Here is a 12,107-nt window from a genome sequence, read left to right as displayed (position 1 = left end):
TTTTTCCTTTCATCTCGAAGATACTTGTTATGTTGTTGTTACATATTGTGATTACATGATCTTTACTCTTTATGTGTGCCTAGGCGGTTGTTTGCGTGTTTCCAGTCCAGGGAGGGCCTGGCTTGGCAGTTCGTGCTTGACTGTTCCATGGGGCACAGGGTCAAGACTGATTTGCATATGGCTTGGTCCAAACTGGAATGACAAGTGAGCAAATAAACAATGGATTTAGGCCCAGATCACTGTACTGGGGTGAATGTATGACATTGTGTTGCATTCTGTCCATCAACTGTTGTTTTTGCATTTGTCACCCCGAGTGGGACAGGTATGTTCCGACGTGAGTCCTGTGCTCTCCATGCCACTGTAATCAAGCTATCCTGGCTGATGAGGGCTGAAAGCCCAAAACCGGTCTTACGATGCTTGTTTCCAGTCCAGGGAGGACCTGGCTTGGCTGTTCGGGCTGGACTGTTCCCATGGGCCAGAGGGTCAAGAGTGATTAGCATATGGCTAAGTTCAAACTGGAATGGCATGGTGAGCAAAAAAAGTTAGATTTAGGCCCAGATCTCTGTACTGAAGTGAATGTATGACATTGTTCTGCATTCTGTCCATCAACTGTTCTTTTTGCATTTATCAAAATTAAAAAGGCCATAAGGAAGAGATGGGAAATTGTGGAACAGGAGCCTGACTTTATGGAAGTATTATTTAATCAACCCCTTTTTGTGTATACTCATTCCAAAAACCTAAGAGAACTCTTGAAACCAATACATAGACAATCTAATACACTACATAAAGGCATGAGAAAATGTTTCAACTGCGGACAATGTGGCAATGCCATTTTAGGCAACATTTATCATCATACCCACACAGGCAAAACAATCAAACTAAAACATTCTTCGGATTGCAATATAGAGGGAGTAATATACGCCATACAATGTCCGTTTGATCTCATATACGTTGGCCGAACCTCCAGAAAAATAAAACACGTATCACTGAACACAAAAGCATGATACATAACAAGAATAGACATTCCTGCTTAGCTGCACACTGGATAGATACAACACATACCATTCCACAACTTATATTTAACATTTTAGAAAGCTTTCAGCACAGAGCTGGCACAGACATGAACACATTGTTAGCTCAACGTGAAACATTTTGATTAAAAAATCTTGACACAATCATTCCAAAAGGTTTAAATGATCACTATGAAATGCTGTGCTTTCTTTGACCGTTTTGCATCTAACTATGCCCTTTTACTCATGTAAATATTGTCTTTGTGCTATTGTTTAGCATGTACATCTGGACTTGCACTCACTATCTTTTCATTTCATTCATTCAAATCGCAGTTTCTTACAGCTCATTCGTCCATTCACTTTCTTTATTCAATTACACTCCATGACAGGGACAGATTTATGACCTCGACATTGTCATATATTAGATGCTTTCATTTTCTCATTGCGTTTTGCTGGGTTGAACAACTGTATACACAGGAACCAACAGCACTTTCACTTCTGGTTATTTTAAGCTTTTGTTTTCAACCGTGAACCATGGTCGCTCTGTGCTGTATGTAGCCTGTTTATTTCTGTGTTTTTTATATAAAATTCTCTGACGTTTGAGGCATTTCAAATATGGGGCATACAACTTTAAGCATTCCCATCACGTGTATACATCACATGACGTTCTCCGACGCAGCGCACACTTATCTCCACTAGCGCTTACTAGCTAGAGGTACGCTTCACATTTCTTGGTGTCCAGTGGGTGTTTTATGTATTTATTTATTTTATTTATAACGTTTTATATAGCGGGAACTTGATCCCGAAGGATATCAGAGCGCTTTACAATTTGAGGCAAAGGTATCAAATCAGAACATTAGTCTAACATTGGAAATCTAATGGGCATTGAATCAACCAGTACAAACACAACAGCTCAATATAACCTTAGTGCATGAGTAGGAATGGGGCTATGCAATGGAGCTAAACATCGTAAGCAGCCTTGAGTTATTAGACAGAATCATCTCAGCATGACAATTTCTACATAGCATAGAAGACTGTGTGCGCCAGGTACTATCCTATGTACTGTTTTCACACAGTATGAAGGCTAAAGGTAGTATGATGTTTAGCACCCTCAGACCTTGGTTATTTTAAGTGAATTATCTCTCTTTGCACAAAATGTGTATAGAATGTACATTGTTCTTAGTACATACTTTTTAATCTCTGTAGAGTATTTCTCATGAGAGTTTCACTGTCTGGAAACCGAGTGTTAGAAAGTAAACTCTCCATAGAGCCAACACTGTTGCAAAAAGAATCTGAGAGTTCAGTTCAGGAATCTCTTATCATGAACGGATGGTTTGTTTGTCCCCCTTCCTTTTGGAGACTAATAGTCGGTCATTTTTGTTTACAGATCACGTACGGGAGGATTACCACATTTGAATCTTGGCTGCATATTCACAGTTTCAGGACATACTTTTTTCACTAACACCGGGGGACTTGTTAGACTCACAGGATTGCATGCAGGTTGTTTTACTTTTACTTATCGTTTCGTTGTTCACTTAGAAAGAGAGATGCCTCGTGGGGGATACGGTCTTATTGGCATTTCCCTTTAATTTTTGAGGTAATTGTTGGCAAGTTTTATGAACATTCACAGGTACTTGGTTTACCTTGCTGAGATTGGTTCCATATACATAACGATTACAAGGGGCTTTCCCCACATGGATTTGTCTTTGAGCATCACTAACCTTTCATGCATCTTGAGAAGCACTGTTGATCACAAAGTAACCAGTGTGAGTATCGTGTCTGGTTCAACTTCACCCTTCACTTTCTGGTACTTATTGGGGACGCGGTTTCTTTCTTCAGCCTGCTTGATCAACACACTTTAATTGTCCATAGTGACTGCAAACGCATATATCAGTATTACTGATATTGTTTCATTGAGCATTCCTAATATAGTTTTTTTCTCTGTTCCAGTCAGTCACTACAGAATTCAAGAATATAGTTTGAAAAGCACAAACATGTTATGCCCCTGATGAATGGTTGTTCTCGAAATGCATTGGGTTTATGTTAAAACTTAAGCCTAAATTGGGGCATAACATGTGATTTATATAATGTTTGTATTTCACTTTTATTTATATTTGGATTTCTAATCCTGATGTTTCCATTGAAGTAATAACTTTGAAGACATTTGTTTAACTGATTTAGTAAAGGATGGAATAAATGTACTATGTTATTGATTACATGGTAGATATTCTTGAAATTTTTGTTCCTACTGTTTAATCATTTGAAGAAGCCCTAGGGATGCTACACACAAGCGCGCTGAGTGACAAGGATGGAGTTCTCAGCACCCTTTCAATATCTTAGTATGACAGGCCCTGTAGGCTGGACCTTAAGCACCTCAGCAGCACGGCTTTTGGCAAATAGATCACTTAAGCATACTTCATCAAGTTCTTTATAATAGGTGTGCTGGTTGATACCACATTTTCACAAAGTTAGATACCATGTGGTGCCTGCCATATGGTGCAGAGATAGGTAGGGGGACACAACATGTGCCCCTTAACCCCAAAATAAAGGGCCAGGTGGTCTGCTACGGGCCCCCACTGTCGATTTCCGACTGCCTCTCTATGGCGGGTGAAATGCCATGAAACGGCTGGCGGGGAGGTACATCGTAACACCTATGGCAGTGCCTGGTAGGCACAGCCAACATTGCAGGGATTGTGAGGCCCTCCGCCACACTGACAAACTCAAGGAGCCCATCGGATGCATTGAGGTTGAGGTTTCCATCTGCCATCAGACTGCAAACCATTATATTTGGTGAGCTGGAATCCTGTCTTTTAATGGCCGTGAGACCGCCACCAACAGGCTGTCAGTGGCGGTCTCACCGGCATTGTAATCGGCCCCTTAATCTCTGAATTCAAAGTCCAACTCTTCCAGCGGGGAAAGGTCAATAAAAGTGGCAGTTGAAGGTCATCAAATTTGAATGAGACTTGGCAAGCCTAGATTTCAAAGCCAAGGTTGCTTCATAGGTCATATTGATTTGCCACCTTATCCCAGTCCATGGTTTTACCTTCAGAGCTAGTCACTTTTAGGCAAGACAAAATCCTCCAGCTGATCAAAAGTAGAAGGTATAGGCGGACAGAATTACACTAAGCCAGAAACTTTCACTGATTGTTCACAAAAAGCTCTGAGCACCTGGTTTTTTTGGCTGCTAGGATACTAAGATCCTGGGTAAGCCTCAGCACCTTGTATCAATCATATGGAAGTAAAAATACATATTTCTTTCTGGAATTTCAGGACTGGTCAGTTGGTGAATTTCAGTATGGAACAGAATTGTATAAAAGAAAAAGCACAAGCACAGATGCATTTTGAAGAATTCACAAGCGAGGATCTGCTATATAAATCACAAGCTGAGTAAAAAACTTTAATGAGAACAGAAAAGAAAAGAAATAATGAAGATCAGAATCATCACTATTTTTAATAATTAAGCAGATAGAAAAGAAAACCTTCTAAAACTGAAAAAGACTTTTCTCAAACCTCATATGCTTCAAGTATCACTTTTAAAAGATGCATAAGATGTATTATTCACAAATTAAATGGCTAGTAATTATCTTTTGGGATTGTCTGACTGATTAATCTACAGAGTATGGAAATATTTTTATATTTTGTCAGTGTTTTAAATTTTAGGCATATGGGGGATCGGTTTGTGCTGCTTTTTTCTCATTGGTGAAAAAAAAATGTTTGGAAAATTCTTGATGGAATGAATTAGAAAATATTTGCCTTTGATGATGGATATTAAGCTAGTGAGGCTATAACAGAGGATGAGCTAATTTAAGTGTGATAATCATAAAACAAAGGCTTAGAAATTTCTACTGTATATGTTATATGTTATACAGGGTTTTGTAGCGCGCTCAAATACTCTAGAGTGTCCTGGCGGGTGCACAAACAGTGGGAGAGTGGGCAGAAAAAATACTTGACCCTTTTGAAGAGTTAAGTTTTTAGTGTTTTTTTTAAAAGCCGAAGTCCTGAGTATGCTGAAGCTCCACAAGAAGAGCTTTCCAGGCAGCAGCTGCTTTCACAGAGATGGACTGGCCACCTACGAAACCGTGGGATGACCAGCCGACACTGAGTGGCAGAACGAAAAGGGCGGCAGTGTAAAGTGAACTATGGTAGAACTTTCAGACTAAATAATATTTATATTCCATTTGTGTGTGTGTGAGGTTGGGGGGGCTTCTGCACTCCAGCTGAAGAGAATTGCGCTCCATCTAGGAGTGTTTTAAAAAATATCATAAGCTCTGGGGCATTGTCTGATCAGACTGCAAAATGGCCACTCCTAGGAGGGGCTCTTCTCGGCGAACCTCCAATCCTACAGGAATCTATTCAAACACGGGCTGCCCGACACCACTTGCCTCTGGTACCAGGCACTAAAGCTCACTGTGATCCTGCAGGCATAATTCTGGAACTTATTGGAGGATTTTGGGCCTGTTAAGATGAGACAAGGCCTAAACAGACACAGACGTGACCCATCCTGCAGGACGATATTGGATGAGGTGACACAGGCTCTGCTAACATATGAATCTGTGCCAGGCTGGAGGGCCCCACAGATGAACTTTTGGCTGTGAATATCACATTGGTTTGTGCGGTCACCATTACGCAGACGGATAGAGTCATTGTGCTCATGGGGTGGAATCCAGGCTATTGCAGGCTGAGGGGGATGCGTGCCAGACTGGATTGTGCTGTGTGAGGTGCGGCGGTGGCAGAACACCTGCAAGGGTTGCAGGCTGTACATCTCCTCCCCCCTGACTGCTACCATATCCAAGCAGAGGCATCCCAGTTTAATCTGATCTCTGGTCCAACTACACTCTGCATCTGCTTTCTAATTTATGGGCAATCCTAGACCTGTTGAGTGCCGCGAGGCAGGAGCTTCCCTGGGGCCGCAAGCAGCTGCTGTTCGGGTTGGTCCGCCTGGCTGCCCTTTCCCTCTGGTATTACCTGGTGTGCTGTTGCCCTGCACAGAGATAGTGTGAGTGCTTTTATGAGCAGCAAGGCCTGGAGATTGGTAGAGCACCATCAGGGGTCCCCAGCATTCTCTCCTGCATTCCTCAGAATGGCATATGCCCAACACTTCAAATCCTCCTACGGCCTTTCACACTGCTCACCTGGTGGGTGGTTGGGGCAGGTCTGGTGCTGTACCCTATGAGGAGTGACTCCTGACATCACTTGCCCACAGCTCACAACCAATTACTGCTCCATTGTGCTGCTTACTTAGTGCCTGCTTGTGCCCCCTGGTGTGTTGGCCCCCAGGGTGTGGCGGGGCCAATCTCTTCATGTTCCTCAGCACAATCAAAGTGGCCAGTGGCAACAATCTGCTAGTGGAGATTCTCCCAATCCCTGGATAGGTGAGGTCCACAATCTGTGAGCTGCCCTTTGCCACCCCACGGGCACCTGTTGATTTGCTGATCTTTTTGCCCACCTCATCATGGGTAAACACGATGCCAAGTAGCTAAACTCTCCTTCAAGAGCAGGCTACTTACTGGAGAGGTCTATCAGGATCAACACCCTGATGCCTCATCGGACCAGCTATCTGAAGATCCACAACAGGACATTGGCTTGATCATCTGGAAAGTCGCTGATGTAGATGACTTAAAAGCAGACTCAAAAGAACATTTGTTGCGAAAATGAAAACCTTGAAGAACGCTCCGGGAGCAATTATTTGCACATTACGGGGATACCAGAATCAACAGCAATCTCCAAGACGGAGGTCTTTGTCGAAATAGTCCTTAAGGATATTTTTGAGGACCATCTATTATCAGTGTTCACAGTGGAGTGCACCCTCTGCTTACTTGGGCTGTGACCTCCTCCTGGCTCGCAGGCTCTTCCCATAGTTGCTGACCTCCTCAACTATAGAGATGTGATATTAGGGCTGGTGCGTGAGTGTGGCACCATCCAATATCAGGGCAACAATACTGTGTTCTACCCAGACTTCATGCTAGCAGTACAGGGTGGCCCACATTGAATTCTTGCCTGCAAATTGGCTTCTCCAGGAGACTGACATACCTAATGGTATGCTGTACCTTGCCAGGCTGCAGATCTACCTAGCAAGTAAATATCAGGGTAACAAAACTGTGCTTTACCCGGACTTCATGCTAGCAGTACAGGTGGCCCACTGTGAATTCTTGCCTGCAAATTGGCTTCTCCAGGAGACTGACATGCCTAATGGCATGCTGTACCTTTCCAGGCTGCAGATCTACCTAGCAAGTAAACAACACTTCTTCATCAGCGCTAAAGTAGCACTAAACTTGCTAAACACATTGTTAAAGGAGATGGGATCCCTCAGGGCTCTCAGTATACTTCGGATTATGCTCACCTCAGCAAAAGAGACTGGCATCAACATCGAGGGTTGATGGAAACAATGGTTTTTCATTGCTGATGGTTTAAATTTGCAAATGTTTTTTGTACACATTTCCATGACCATAGAAATGTAATTCACAACTTTTCTACTTGCTTTCATCAATATACCTTGGTCTGAGGTATTGTCCCATAAGGTCAATAGACTGCCCCTGCATCCTTCCGTTCATCCACCCGGCCTCTTTGAAAGGGGTGTGTGCCTGGTTTATCTTTGCCTCATGAATATTTCCCAACCTAGCTACCCTCATCATGTATTTTTTTTGTTCAGGTGTTGGGTGGCTTTGTTTATCTCAACCAGTTTTTGGGTTAGAGGGGGCGGGAGTGGGTAGGGGTGTTTTACTTGTTATTTGGGTATATCATGTTCTTTAGCTCCACCACAGCACGTAGGGGGTTATATTAGGATGGATGGTGGACTATCATCCGCCCACCACCCTAGCAGCAACGGGGCCGCCCGACGGCCAGTCTTTGCCTTCCTTTTTGCAGCAGAGACTGTGCCAGAAAAAGACAGGCGGAGAGGCCAGCAGTGCCTGCAAGGCACCGCCGCAATGATTCACTGGTTCCCAGTTCCGCAAGGCAGGGGGAAAATGATAGCCTTGCGGGACCATGGCGGTCAGTCTTTCCGACTGCTGCTGAACAATAGTGAATCCCACCACCATATGGTGGTGGGCAAATCACCTTTTGATGGCGATCTGCCCGCCATAGTATTCAGCCCGTTAGTTACTGCGCACCACGCTACCAGTTCTCACAGTCTTGTCATATGTTACTTCATATAGAACCCTTTGGCCTATGAAATAGTAACATAAGATAATATGGCTTGTACTTCCTATCTCACCTGAAATATATGTGGTCTTCATGATTTCAGGAAAACTCAATTGGTACATGCTTACTTCAATCGTAATAAAATGTATATTTGTTTTCTGCAAGACACCCACGTGACCCATACCTCTGCTCCTGACCGCTGTGCTCACTGGTGCGGAGAATCTTACTCCTTGGTGTATATTGTTTAGAAGGGGCCTTCCATGGCACACATCTCATTTCATTAGCAAAACAGATGGACGTTACATCATACTCACAGGCCCACTTTACAACCAACCTGTAACCTTAATAGCTATCTACAGCCCGACAATGATGACCCTTAATTTTTCATAAAGGCATGGAGACTGCTCTCTGACCTCAGTCCTTGGACCATTATATGGGGTGGCGACTTTAATGACACACTTGTGGATCAATTAGATCAGTCTGGTTTTTCTAAGCACCCTCATCCCCAGGCTGCCAGAACTCTTGATACACCGATGCATGACACCCATTTGCACAATGCTTTGTGACATGCACAGCGTGATGTGCTGGAGGGCACTTGTTTCTCAAAGCATCACACTGCTTGGTACAGAATTGACTATTGGTTGGTTACTGGAGATGCCTTGTCTTGGATCACGTAGGAGTCTAACATGCCCCATACTCTTTCAGATCACACTCCTGTCAAGCTGGTTTTCCAGATTCCTCGCAAACTCTCCCAAGGCACCGATTACCGGACTCATTAGAGGACGGGGCCTTCAAATAAGAAGGTAGGGTGGTAATTACTGACTACTTCAAGCTAAATGTGGGCTCAGTACAATCACCCTCCACTTTTTTGGATGCGTTTAAAGTAGTCATATGGGGGCTCTGTATGGCCAAGCAGTCTGGGGTCCTCAAAGCTATCCATGGGACACTGTCCAGACTAGAGGCAGAGATTTGCGCAATGGAAACAGATTTGCCTGCTATTGAAATGCTTTTATATTTGATCAGAGATAAAATATCGGATTACCAGGAAGAAGCGACTCAGGAATACTACTACCTAGGCAAAGAAGCTCAGGTCTGCTATTATCGTGAGGGAGACTGCAGCGGAAAAACACTCACAGGATTACTCTGTAAACCACATGCCTCCACCTTCGTGCCTGAACTCCGGAATGCGGAATCTCAGATAATTTCCTTGCCCATCTGAAATGTTGGGTATAATGTCCTCCTTTTATGCTCAACTTTACAAAGCCATCCCTATACTAAGCCCTGAAAAGTTTACGACTTGTCTAGATACCAATCAACTGTTATGGTTAGACCACGTTCACAGTAAATATTGAAACTCACCCATTACAGTGGAGATAATAACTCATGTAATATATGATCTACCTAGATCAATGGCACCAAGCATAGATGGCCAGGCTGCCATCTTTTAAAGGAGTTTGTGCCGCTACTTGGGTCCCCATTTGCTGGCAATGTATCAAGAGTCCTTTGACACGGGATCCCTCCACAATCCAAATGAGAAGCAGTCATGGTAGCGCTGCTCAAACCAGACAAACCACCTGAATGCTGTGACTCCTATCACCCTTTACTTTTAATAAATGTAGACGACAAGATGTACGCCAAAGTGCTTGCCTATAAGCTATTACCTCTTTTTACCCTGCATGTGAGACCAGACCAATTGGGCTTTATCCCTGGGTGCTCTACATTACATAATCCTCATACAATATTCGAAGTTATGCACCACTTTCACCCTCAGATCTCCACAATAGTTGCTATTCTGGATGCCGTCAAGGCATTTGATTAATTAGAGTGGGCATACCTCTTCCTGCCATGCACGCACCTAGACCGTAGTCCTCAATTTATTAAACAAATTTAACATCTTTATGCCTTCCTCACAGCTTGGGTGCAACTAAATAGTCTTATCTCTGACCCTTTTCTATTGTGGCTTGCGGCAGAGATGCCCGTTCTTGCTGCTTTTATTCACCATTGCCATGTAACAACTCACTGCCAGGCTCCGTCAACATCATGAAGGTAGAGGTTTGGGTTTTACATTAAGGGGTTTGGTTGTCTCGATGTATGCAGACAACATCACTCTCTATGTATGCGACCTACAGACACATTTGGCCCCACTAACACACCAGGTTGTGCAATTTGGTGGATTCTCTGGTATCCTCATCAACTGGTCTAAACCTGTCATATTTCCGTTAACTGGCACCACACAGCCTTTTCACTCTGACTACTCGCTGAAATGGGATGCATACCCAATTCGGTATTTGGGAATATGGCTCAGTAAAAATCCTGAGAAGCAATGGTATGCCAACTATGGCCAGCAGTTCACTGGTTAGAAAACTGCATTGAGACATGGTTCAAGCTCTGACTATCAATTGCAGGATGTTTGCAAAAGCAAAAATTGTCATAATCCCCAAATTTCTCATCACTAATGTTCCCATCCAACTTAGCGCTCAATTCTTTAAATACTTATGGTCAAATGTGATAACACTGATATGGACCGTTGGATAACTACGGGCCCATTACAAACTCCTCATGCTGCCACATTCACAGGGCCGTCTGGGTGCACCTGACATACTGCTATATGCCCTTTTCATCCAAGCTCACTTCCTTCACCTCTGGCTTCATCCCAAACTATTTTAACCTCATTTGGCCGTTGAACAGGATCGAGCCTCTCCTTGGCCACTATCACACTGTATATGCCTTACAAGACACCAAGAGTGGAGATTATTGCAATTTAACGTGTGCGTTGGGCTGAGGATGTGAGCTAGCCTTTCACTCCGTTACGCCCATTCTTTTCCACTCGCTCATATCCCCACTGTGCCTCCACTGAAGGATAAGAGTGCCATAAAGCGCACTTGTGAGGGGCATCAGTCTTCTCGAATTTGTACCCTGATGACCAATTCCTTTCCCTTTTTAATGATACATCCTCCCCTACCCTACATTCTCAAACACTCTACTATATTTCTATATTTTAATTACATGCCAAAAGCTGTACTCTGCATGACACCTTTCCTTTCCCCCCTCTGCCCTATTCAGCATTGGAACATATACATACCAGCCTATTTCGATTGCAAATGTATCACAAACCTCTACAATCACATTCAAAACTCCTTACCTATACGAGTCCCGAAAGCTTGGTTAGCTTGGAACTCAGAGGTAGACTCCCCTCGTAGGACGCGCAGTGGGCCTATTGCTGTTGTCAATTAGAATTACTATCTCCTAATTATCGGCTGCGTCTAATCCATTCCAAATATGAATACCATTCATACCATACACTGCTACAACTTTTTAAAATTGGGTTATCCATTGATTCACAAAGCTATGCTTTTTACATTTAAATTGAACCTGCTCAAAGTTCGCAGACTTTTGGAGAAGTTATACATTATATTGCATGTGATCACCGGCTCATCCCACCCTTACATTCCCCTGGTTGGCCTACTAGGCTATATGAAAGAAGTACCTAACACACACCACAGGGTCACAGCCTTGCTACTTCTATTAGTGGAATGCAGTGTAGCAATACAATGAGGCAGAAGATCAGCCCAACAATCATAGGCTGGCTATCGGATGTATCAGTCTGGCGGGAGGAAGTATTCATGTATTGGGAACTCATGCCACTCAGATCTCCTCCGAAGGATATTTGTGAACCATTCTCCACCTTCCTTTGAAAGAAGGAATCTGATTAGTCTCAGTCAGATTGATTCCCTTTGTCATTATGTGGCCACTTGTTACATTGTTCATCCTTCTCACAAATTGTCTTACACCTTTATCTTTCCTGATCCAGTTTACCCAGCAACCACATAATATAGTCATCAATGTGTTGATAAAAGATCAGTAAATGTCTGTACTTTCATTTTGCTACCAATGGTGTAACCATATGACTAGTGTGTACAATAACATTTGGTGCTTATGTGATTTCTCTTTCTTGAT

The sequence above is a fragment of the Lissotriton helveticus genome, chromosome 1_2 (assembly GCF_964261635.1).
Source record: "Lissotriton helveticus chromosome 1_2, aLisHel1.1, whole genome shotgun sequence".
Lineage (NCBI taxonomy): Eukaryota > Metazoa > Chordata > Amphibia > Caudata > Salamandridae > Lissotriton > Lissotriton helveticus.
Note: the sequence above shows the minus strand (reverse complement) of the source record.